At 32.8% G+C, this 11923-nt stretch overlaps 3 long non-coding RNA genes across 3 annotated transcripts; 1 reads left to right on the top strand and 2 right to left on the bottom strand.

Moving 5' to 3' along the window:
• Positions 1-253: 253 nt before the first annotated feature.
• On the bottom strand, positions 254-4430 carry LOC127833359 (uncharacterized). Its single transcript, XR_008027385.1, has 4 exons — positions 4397-4430; positions 2340-2436; positions 1571-1742; positions 254-414 (listed from the first exon to the last, which is right to left on the bottom strand). It is a non-coding gene; the product is annotated as an uncharacterized LOC127833359 (long non-coding RNA).
• A 1987-nt stretch (positions 4431-6417) lies between these two features.
• LOC127836541 (uncharacterized) lies at positions 6418-9071 on the top strand. Its single transcript, XR_008028818.1, has 4 exons — positions 6418-6559; positions 7070-7174; positions 7550-7689; positions 8419-9071. It is a non-coding gene; the product is annotated as an uncharacterized LOC127836541 (long non-coding RNA).
• Positions 9072-9842: 771 nt separating this feature from the next.
• Positions 9843-11723, bottom strand: LOC127834614 (uncharacterized). Its single transcript, XR_008028025.1, has 4 exons — positions 11586-11723; positions 10977-11090; positions 10566-10724; positions 9843-10412 (listed from the first exon to the last, which is right to left on the bottom strand). It is a non-coding gene; the product is annotated as an uncharacterized LOC127834614 (long non-coding RNA).
• Positions 11724-11923: the final 200 nt, after the last annotated feature.

Consider the following 11923-nt stretch of genomic DNA (forward strand, 5'->3'; position numbering starts at 1 on the left):
AGTTTCTCCGATCAACACTGTTTGGTTGTTTAAGTGTTTTTTTGGTGTTTGTTTTTGTTACGATTTAATGTGCATGAACAAAACATTAAACACGTACCTTTATAAAATACCAATATAATAAACGATTTTAAATCTTAAAACTGTTTAAAAATCAATTTTAAAAACAAAGACTGTTTCCGATCGATTTAGATAAACTAATTGGAGAAGCGTAGTAATCAAATCTAAAACTACTAAAAAATTTGATTTTGGCGCTTTATTTAGCCACAGTTTCACAAATGTACCCCAGCGGCTTATATTGCTGTTCATAAGACAGATTGAGGTCGCTGTTCAGGATCAGCCAGTGTGCAGGGTCACTCTCGAACCATTTTCCACGGGTCCAATCATAAAATCGACCGATCCAATATCCATCAACCCCTATAATATAGATAAAGAATTTCAAGTGCAGTGTACAAATATAAACTAAACATGTTTTTCTTTAAGACGTTTGTTATTTTCATGCTGCTGACTTGACAAACAAGAAAACGTATTGTAAAACTAAAACCTAAACCCACGTGAACATGTACGTGTAAAACCATTCCTGGCAAACGCGTCAGATATAAACGTTAGTTTAATGCAATTATAAAATTAGAATTCATGTTAATTACCATGAACAAGGTTTTCGTCCGTTAAAATTGAATCCAATTAAAAATGTTGGATGCATTATAGTTATCATTTGTTGTTTTTCATAAAGGCAAATAACAAAGCAAGCGGTGTAGAACTTCTCGCAAACAATACATACAGCTGTCCATAACTTGACCACAGCAAAGTAATAGACCTATCCATCCTTTGAATCATATTTATCAACTTATTATTATATAACCGCCATTCGCATAAGTAAAATTAATCGTTCTTCTAAATAAGCATAGCCATCTTGTTATGAAGCGCTTATCATATCAGGTACTTAAACACCCTGCAGGACCCGTAATCATCAACTAAACATCAGACTTAAGAATAATGAATAAACTTAGAGCACAAAATACGTCCAGAATTTGAATACAACATGCTGCCACCCATTGGTCATTACCGAAATGTTCTACACGAAGAAGATATGGTGGTTAATTCCAAGCTGGACTCAAATTAAAAGTTAACACTTTGCATGCTGGGAAATTTGTCGTCTGCTAAAATGTCGTCTGCAGAATTTCTAAAATTAGCATTTTCTTCTATTTTTTTCAAAGAATACTATCAGAATAGCAAACAGTTTGGATCCTGATGAGACGCCACGTTCTGTGGCGTCTCATCTGGATCCAAACTGTTTGCAAAGGCCTTCAAAATTCGGTTCCCGCACTGAAAGGGTTAATAGTTGAGTATTCCACTTCAACGAATATTCTTTTTTCTAAGAATTAAATCTCGGAAATGTTTCGGTTAATTTGGGTCACTGACAATACATACAATACAAACAAACGAACACGTTTAACAAATAACCTGACAGCATCATGGTGCAAATTTAAAAGCAATGAAATAAATTATACCCATTTAATTACAATTAAATTACTAAGTGAAACAAATTTGGTGAAGAAGTTTAACGACTCACTTTGTGGACTACGTCCGACAAGCCGTTTAATATAATTCAGCTCTTGATTGGAGTTCACTTTCAGAAGTTCGCTATTCATTGCCTGGCATTTTTGAAACGCATTGGAGAAGTCCTCACGATCTTCGTCCACCATGTAGCAGGACTGGTGATATTCCTCAAATCCATGGGGACACTGAAAAATAGACTCTGTAACATGATACTTGCCGATATGTCTAAAGCAAGTATGGTCAAAATTTGTTTCATTTTAACAAAATTTTCATCGCTGCTAATCTCATTAACAACAGATGAATATTTTTTAAATATCATAAATAATTTGAAAGAAGACAAAAACCTAATTAAAATTAAATAACCACCAAACAACAATTCCATAAACACGCTCGCTTACTTTTCTAAGTAACTTTTCTGAATGAAACAAGTGTCGTTTTGTGTCATGAATATATTGGTGTAAAAGTGTTATAGATTTCAGTGGCGGATGTATGCGATTTGTTACATTTCAAAGCTCTGACACAAAAATGGGTTGTTTTTTAGTTTTAAAATACCATTACTGTTATTTCTGTTGGAAACAATATATAATTGCAAACCATTTATTGAAACCCCACGACATTGCTTGATGCAAAGTTGGTTTTAAAATATCACTTCAAAAAAGTAATAGTGAGCAAATCAACATAAGTTCAAACATACATACACAATGAATCAGTCAATGTTTGTCATTAAAAAAAACTAATGGAACGAACTGGCATCACATTTGAAATAGCCGTGGATACTTCACCTTTAATCCCAATGTGCAATTGAAGAGATAGGCTACGCCGACGAAAAGTATTTGCAATCTTGACATTGTAATGGCTGTATCGTTGTTCTTAAATACTCTGTAACCATAGAAACACTCTCATATAATGCATAATCTCTCTATAATTGTGTCTATACGATTATCATGTCCACATTTTATCACCTCATACATTTAACAATTAACAAATATTAACGTGGACAGTTAGAAAATATGTTCCATAATTGACATGATCTAGTGATAAATGGAATTTATTCAAAGTTGCTTGATATACATAATTATGTCCATGTTTCGTATGGTCAGATTCGCACAGAAAGACATTATGCACATGTATGTGTTTTCGACTGAACTTGGAACACTTTTGACAATTCTAAAAAAAAAATCAATTATTTGTAATTAAAGTTATGTTCACCTGGAAGCAACACTTGTTGTTCAACAATGTTTCATCACTGTTTTTAATTACATATGACTTCATATTATTGTTCGTTATCGTTACAAAAACATAGCTTACAATAAGTAAGGCATATTGATATGTATGAAACTCGCACTGGGAAACGGGGTTTAAAGCATGTGCTTAAAATGTCGTCTCAGTGAGAATTTGCAGCGGATTTTTAGTGTTCAAGACCATTATTGAGATCGATTTATATTCGATGAGAAAATTTTAAAGACGGTAGCAGGGGGTCGTTCCCAAGAAGATTCTGATCGTCAGACATAATCCATTCGAAAACAAAATTATTAATATTACCATCCAATTCACGTTGAGTATTCTCGTTTGGAGCGCATTTTAATACAGCAAATGATAAAGCATCTTTTATTTCGCCCGTCACGATTAGCTTCTTTTAAACATTATATAAAATTGATTTGATATGGAGGATAACTGTTACCAAGTTCGACTATTTCGCTAAAAATGGATGTTATGAACTTAAAAAAGAAAGCATGGTCACCACATGAGAGTAATATGTTAGAAAATGATTAGTTCAATTTGACAGGGTTTAAAAGACATTGATTTAACATTTGGCAGATGCACACTGAAAGTTTTATTTGATGACGATTTCTCAACTCTGGAATTGCAACGTGCAAGCTTGGCCATAAACTAATTAGTTATGGAAATCGCGGTCTAAATTATCTCTACTACGTATACTAATGTTGAAAATAATTACATTTTTTTAAATGTTGACTTATTTGTTTTTAAGCATGGTTTGGTCTTCATTATGAACTTGTTTTTACTGTTTATTAAAATACAGTGTTGTGTAAGTGATTCTCCTGTTCAGCATTATAAAGAGCACAGTACTTGCAGTTTCAAAACGTCCACTCTTACCACAATCCCCACAGGCTAATCATTGACGACACTTTCCGGTTTAAGTTTAAGTTTTCGTTTCCGGTTTCCGGTTTAAGTTTAAGTTTTCGTTTCCGGTTTCCGGTTTAAGTTTAAGTTTTCGTTTATACGAAGTATCATCTAAACGAAAATCTAGTCTAGACGAAAAGATATGTCCCTGATAATCCTGCGCGAACTTCATATTCTAGTCTGGAACGACACTTTACGCACATGCTTTAAGACCGTCATTTTGTTTATCATCCGTTATGGGGTTTAGTGAATCCACTTCAATAAACAGAGATGAAACAGTAGGGGCAAAATTATAAAAACCAACATCTTTTTTTATTTGATTTATTTTTAGAAAAAGTGTTTACCTACATTATTTATACATTTATTTATGATTGCGATATAAGTAAATTCAATGATTTAACATACATGTATATGCTACTGTTGAACTGTCTAATTGTCCCTGTCAGTGTTATTTAAGGACTTTACAAATCGTTTGTATACATGATACCTTGTGCTTAATAAGACGGTCAACTATGCGCAATGAACAGATAAAAGTAACATATATGTATATGTACGTTTCATCAGATTTTCTTCCAATACATATTATCATTTATTGTGTGTATTGCAGTGCATTCCGTTCACACATTCTATTTACTGCATAAATAAAAAAATATTATTATTGCGCAATTTAATACAAAATATTTGTTTTACATCTTACCTTAATGACTGTGTAATCGTTACTTGTGATCAAACTATATGGAAATTGCTTTATATATGTTTATCTTCCAAATCGCATCTGTCCCAATGCCGTTAGCTAAATAACTACACCGCGTTTCGATATCCTTCTGGCAATGCATGTTGTTTTTTACCATCCAGTGTTGTGGCAGATGACACTTATTAATTGTCAAACCAGCAGGGTTTTAAATATTTAATTTGACATTTAATATGCAGCAATATTTGATGACGTTGATAAATTACGATACTTTAATTCAGATTCCGCGAGCAATATGAAAGACTGATTCACTTGCCTTGGCGGGACCTCAATTCTACGTGCCTGAACAAATTGTGTATTATTTCATTCATTTTTAAACAAAGCATTCCACCACGAAAGTCAATTGAATAGCACCCTTACATTGCATTTTTTAACAAAATACGTAAGACTCATTAATATGTTCCAAATATGTACCCATTTATGCCTAGCGTCTAGAAAAAAGGCCTTGTTAAACAGCGTAGACCCAAATGAGACGCCGCAGGGTCTGCGCTGTTTGCTTAAAGGAATTAATGTTAGAAATATTCTACATATAGAAATAAATATACCAGACATCCCTAATTTTGGAAATAAATTGATCCAATTTAGAAGGATGGGGGAGTCAACTAGGCATATGGTTAGTGCATTTATAATTGTTGCTGATTTCTAGCAGAGCGGTAAAACAGACGACAAAATTATTCAATTATCGTAATATCGTCCATGTTCGTTCGTGTATCTGTAGACTGTTTACAACCCTGCATTATCATTCTTATAGACATAACTCTCTCCTACTTCTTGTACTGTACTTATACTAAACAGAGTTACGTTTTCTTATCTGCTTAATTCAGCCAGAGGAGAAAAGGAGCTTTAATATTGCATTGCAATACATCTCAAGAAGTAATTGTGAAATTAGAAAAGATAAGAAAATTATCTATTTAAATTATCGGTCTGTTGACAGACTAGTGTATCTGTAAAAGAGGCGAGTTGGTGCATTGGCAATTGTTGGCGAAAATGGGGATGGCGCACGTTTTGTCAGTCTGAAGAGTAAATTTGCTGATCCGGCGTGTTTTCAGATAGTTGCTTTGGTGACGTTCTTTAAATCCGCTTATAAATTGTACCAGCCACCATACGAAAACCATACCCACTGTAATTGTGTGCGTTCATGATACCATTAAATACTAACTGTTCGTAAACATCGTTTTGTACATCGGAATCATTCATTTCTGAAGAGCAATTTCTAAAGTGTAACGAGTTTCTAGCAGTATACATCATTTGGTAAATGCTCAAGATGATTTTTGTCGATTGGTGATAGTGAGATATTGGGTTAAAATACCAAAGGAACAAAATTAGTTACACAACACATGTCATCAACAAGACTATATAAAGTATTTACAAATCAAAAAAGGTCGTATCTAAGAAAGGCTTTTTGCACAAATAAGCCTGAGAAATAAGACTAAATAAGGTTACAATTGAGTTCCATCTCACATATGTGTTTAATCCACCTTTGCGATATACGCTCCGTTTGAGATATTCGTGCAATTAAGGTAGTGGTTAACGGTATCATGAAATGTTTCAGCAACATTTTTAAATTCCCTTAATGACAATGCTTACAATTACCAAATTTATTGTTTACAGCTGTCTTATTTGAACTTTTGTTACTACAAGTTAATGAAGACTGACAGCCCGCAATCCAACACACAATAAGTGCCATAAAAGCCCTTTCAATGTAAGTGGTTTTCTTACCATGTTCTAGGCAAACAAAACAAATGCAGTGTTGCCCGCCAGCAGACTAGCCTTCAATAACTTAACTGTAAACATAGATTATTCCTATTAAATACCAATTTTCCAAATATACACCAACACGCATCATTCCTATAGGCTGTATAAAAAGGGTATAGTAATTAGCTATTAACTGTGAAATGCGACATATTTAATCATGTTACCTTGGTATTGATTGACATGACACGGGCTACTAAACGCAAGTAAATAGACCCTTTCAGTTATTCGCTTTTACTAGTGTTAGAGTTGTGTCCCTTAGCCGGATGTGACGTCAACGGGGGATAGAAATTCGCCAGAGAAAATAAAATTTTACTGTGTCGCTGAAGAAATCAACGTCTTTAGCACAATATATGCGTAAGTTGCACACATGTTTTATTTTTATTATTTTATTGACGCATATTAAAGCTATCGCTTGTTGTATATTTACTTTTAAGTACGATGAAGTGAGAAAAAATGCATTAAACATTCCGTTTTGTCAAGACACATTTCATGTTCGTACATATACCATTACACCTGGATTGGAACCTAAAAGTAAATATTGTATAAAAATGCCAAATTTTGAAAGCAACGCGTATTACGAGTTATTTTCAGAAAGTTTATATTTGTAATCATGATTTTATCATAGGAATTATATGATTTCGGGGCTTTTTTTATTCTTAAATAGAACTAGAAAGTAGAAGAATGTGAATGAAAACCAATCAGGAGAACGGGTCATTTAACTTTCATGTTTTTTACACCAAAATCTCTATATTTATAAACTTTCAAAACCGAAACTATCCTTTGTTTCTTTGAGTGTTTGACTGAAGTGTTGAAATAACATAAAAATCAGCTGCAAAAAAAGCATTATATGTGGGTTTTTTTCAGGAATCATCCCAAATGCTATGTTCAGAAACAGTGAAGTACCATGGCTGAACCAGATCCTGTAACAGAAAAGAAAGTACAACAGTACACGACTGTGATTGTCATAAGGTTTGTTTTTTTGTTTAAAATGTGAATTCACTATAATAAATACTCCTAAGTTTATTATTAATATAATTATGCAAATACATACACATTGGTGGCATGAATATATCCGGACATAGTCATGTACCATAAAAACACTCTAATAAATATTGACTCGGTACAGAGACCCAACATGAAAGCATACAAGTTCAGCTGTCAGGTTTTAAGCATTATTGCCACTTTAAAAAAAACATGTAACTTACACTACATTCAGTATCGATCATATTTATTTCAAACCATTTTCTAAAAAAATAATATGATGAATTTTGTATGTTGTATAAGTGACATGATTTTTTTCTAAAGAAGCAATAATGCTTAAAACCTGCCTTTTTATTTTTGTAGCTGTATGCCAAGGATGTCCCTGGCGCTGTTTTACCGCAACTTCAACCAGAAAGATGCAAAGTTACAGAGTTGCGAATATGGTTGAAATGCCGGGGACAAGCTGTGAAATCGAATGAGACAAAAGCCGAACTTTGCTTGAGGTACTTATTTTATATCGCCTTTTCAGGCCTTTTCCGGGTGTATCTACGGGTCAGTTAAACGGACCCATTCCCTAACCTAAATTGTAATTTGAAAAAAATAATTCCCAATAAAAAAAGAAAGAAGAGGTTATGATTATTTTAACTCAATTATATGTAAATGACATCTAACAAAGTACATTACCATGAATAATATGATTTTTCATCTAATTTGAATGATTGTGAAGGGTTATTTTATATTAGTTTTTCCCAAATCAGTTGATTTTTGGCACGAAAAATTCACAATCCTGCAATTGCTTTTTTCCCAAAATGGCCAGGAAAAAGCCTGCTTTTTATATTAAAAACGCACATTCATGTTGTGAATTTTTTTCTATGTTTCTGTCAACCAGTCTGTTAAAAATAAGTTTTATCTGTTTAGTCAGCCTGACTCGACCACACAGCATATAGTACTTTACAATGTATATAACATGCATAGTGGCACACAGCTTTCTGCTTCAATTAAAATCCCTGACATAATAAGTTACATTACTCTCTTAAGTCTGCATTAGAAATTGGTTGCCACTAGTTAAATTGTCTTTATACATTTTTTGGTCACAAAGAAGGTAGGGGTGGCGTTTATTAGGTGGAAAACAAGTATCTGAAACAGACTCTGGAGTAGTGCTTTTTTTGTAACACCTTAAATCTTAATGTTCTGTTACAAAGTTTAAATCTTTACTTTTATATATTTTCCAGGGTAAAGAAATTCAGTGACAACCAGGATAACATCCTAATTGTGGATCCTTATCCAGACCAGCCATTTGCAGCTAAGCAGAAGTCGTCCTGTATGAACTGTCAAGGACAATCAACAGTGTCAACAGCGGAAGAACATCTTAATTTGGAAGAATGCACATGGACCCAAAGCACCAGACCGATCTTCAAAGACTTTTCGTACATGAACATTCTGGAATGGACCAAAAGTTCTGGTAAAGGTTCAAAACTGGGTGTTGAAAAGCCTATTCAACGAGGCTATGTGTTTTTTCATGACGGTTATGTATTCGACACATGGACATCTGAACGTAACAGTTCAACAATTGTTAGATGCAAGTGTTTCCGCTCCATGAAAAACCGGTAATCAGAAATAAAGAGTATTGAAATAATCTAAATTATATTTGAAAGTATTCAATTTTGTGTTATTTTAGTGTCAGTATTTGTGAGATTCACCTCAAATCACATTTATTCATTCAATATAATCATAGGATCTCAGCTCATTTTGGTGCAATACCTGTATCTGAATGTTTGTAATTTTCAGATTGTGTTTCCTTAAATTAGTTTATGATTTCTAGCTTTCACATGTTGTCTTTCATCATTAATCTTACAATTAATGATACTTCATACTGTTTTGTGATGAACTAAGCTACTCAAATGTGCTTATCTTGCATTATTTCTGTTGTAATAAAGCTTATATCATTGATTACAAAGTGTTTTTACTCAAAGGATTACGCAAATCTGTAGCAGAGTCTTAGTGAAATAGTTGCTATGGTGTCTGCTAAGCAATCTGGAGCAACCAGTTTCGATCCCCATTGAGAATCAGTAATGGTTCTTCCCAGGAAACGAACTTAAGTACTGATTTGTCTCAATATGCATTGGACTTTCTTAGTTTTACCTAATATTTCCCCAAAAAAAATAAAATTTCTATTAACAAAATTATTTATTCAGTAGTCATACAATCAAAACAAATTAACAAACATGATTAAAAAGATGTATATACAATTTTTATGTAAAGGCCACACACCTTATTTGGCATAGTAAATTTAAGTATGAGTGACATATTTTATCTATGCCAATTAGAATATATCTGGTGGTTACAAGGTAGAAATCCATCTTTTTTGCACTTTACAACTTAAAAATAATCGCGTTTGTCGAAATGGATGTGTACGTCTGGAAATCCTACTTTCGGTTTTAAAAGCAGTACTGTTTGAAAAAAAAAATAACTTGCTATTAAACTAGGCTATAGATTTAATTTTATTATGCCAACTAGAATATATCTGGTGGTAACAAGGTGGAAAGCCATCTTTTTTTGCGCTTTAAAAAGTTAAAAATAATCGTGTTTAATATAGAAATCCTTCTTTCAGTTTTAAAAGCAGTTATTCCTGTTTGAAAAATAATAAATTACTTGCTAACTAGACTATAGATTTAATGAAAATTTTGCACACTTTCAAATTGCATCTATATGAACATGTACTTTATTTCAAGGTGTGTAGCTTTAAGTACTCTTTAAGCATTAATCTGTAACTAAATCAATGCTTATATCAAGATAATTATCAAAAACTTTATACAAAGCCAAAAAATGTACAAATATTACATGAACAGCCAATGGTTTTTCATTAGCCTACATGTAGTATGATGTACACGAACAACAAATGTTCATATAAATGGTATGAATGTTAAACACCAGGACATGGTATAATTGGGTCTTGGAAAAGAGTGAGCAATGAGCAAACTGTCCGAATTTGATTAATTATCCCAAACAGAGAAACCAGAATGACCTGATCAAATATGTGAAAACTTTTAATCTTGTTAATTGCACGTTCCACTTGAATTCGCTTCAACAGATGTGGTTTGTCCTTCCAGCAGTCGAATAGTGTAGGGATGGCTCCTGGTTTTAGATACCTCCGCTAAGCAAATCCAGATTCATCAAGACAGTCACGTTCAAAATGGAGAAAACAGACAACCGTATTGTGACTTATCTGAAAGAAAAAAAAAGAATAAATAAATATGTGTGCTTTTTTTGAATCACATCAACACTATTTTTCTGACATGAAAATGTATAGTACTTTACATGTTTTATTTTTCTTTATACAAAATCATTTAAAGTTTTACTGAAACCACTAACAACTGACCTTAAAATGTCTGTCTTCATCTCTTCGTATTTTATTCAACCAAACAGCTTGAACTGGATCATCTTCAGCTGGAAATGCATGATAGCTGGGCTTTCCATGGCCTTCTAACAATCCTTAGCCAGTGGTGTGACATTTGGGCACACAGCAGATCCTGTTAGACTGAAATTTTATGAAGATCAACTAATAATATTAAAAAAAATCAAGTGAATAACAACTTTACCAATTATTTTGGATCATTAAAATCAGTCTAACAAAGTCCACAAACGTGGTTAACAAATAATAAGATGTGTTTTTATCCTATTGGTTAAGAATTTCATTTTATTTGTATTGATATTAATTATTATATGTCTATAAATGTTTTATTCCCAAATGTTATTTAAACAAATCAATTGACTAAACAATTTAATTTACCTTCAACTTCTTCTCGAGTGATACAGTAATGTCTTGAATCTGTTTTCCATCCGGTTTTGAGTCGAATACTGGTGTTGCTGTGTAAAACTGGACAGCATAGTCGTGGTCATTAATCTGTTGAACAAAATTCTGTTTCATAACATTCATGATAACTGATTCATTGTACTTTACACATTAATACACATTAGGCCGGGTATAGCTTAGTACAAGCTCTAATCAAACAAATAGCTTTTTAACAAACCATATGTTGCATTGGATGCCGTTGGCTTTCAATTAAAAAAAATGGTCAATTGGTACAAAAGCACGGTATGACTAAGACCAGTACGAGCGTCCTTTAGTTGCTTCAAAATATAAATGCCAACGAGTGTTCATACTTTGACGAATACGAAATGTCCTTAGATAAAACAAGTCAATATTTCCACCTATTTAATCTATATCAACATTTCTGAACAGGATTTATTTCAGTAAAAAATCCTTCGTTTGAACGTTTCGTCCTCGCGAAAACATATAACAGACAAAAACAATACCGCTGCTTTATCAGCATTATAAACCGAATATCAAAATTGCATAAGAAAATAATAAATTATTAATAATAAGGTCAGTACAAACCTTTTCGTTCATATTTTAAGTCCATTTACACCGTTGAAAACACACATTGTCAAACAGACATCTCTTTGTTTGCTTACAGTCGATAATCGGGTATCCCCGGATGACGTCATTCAGGGGAGGTAATTATAATCAGTTAATACAGACAGCAATTCGTGCTCATATTTGCTCATATTTAAAACCAAATATTACCTTAGCTTTTACTGCTATAATAACTATTTTCGTTTTTTAGGACAAGTTGCTCAAGGTACGAGCATCATAGCTAGCATGATTAACTCAAACTCAAAATCTGACAAAAGGTTTCTTTGATCATATTTTATTCTTTATTCTAAATGTAAATT

This window comes from Dreissena polymorpha, chromosome 6, assembly GCF_020536995.1.
Source record: "Dreissena polymorpha isolate Duluth1 chromosome 6, UMN_Dpol_1.0, whole genome shotgun sequence".
NCBI lineage: Eukaryota > Metazoa > Mollusca > Bivalvia > Myida > Dreissenidae > Dreissena > Dreissena polymorpha.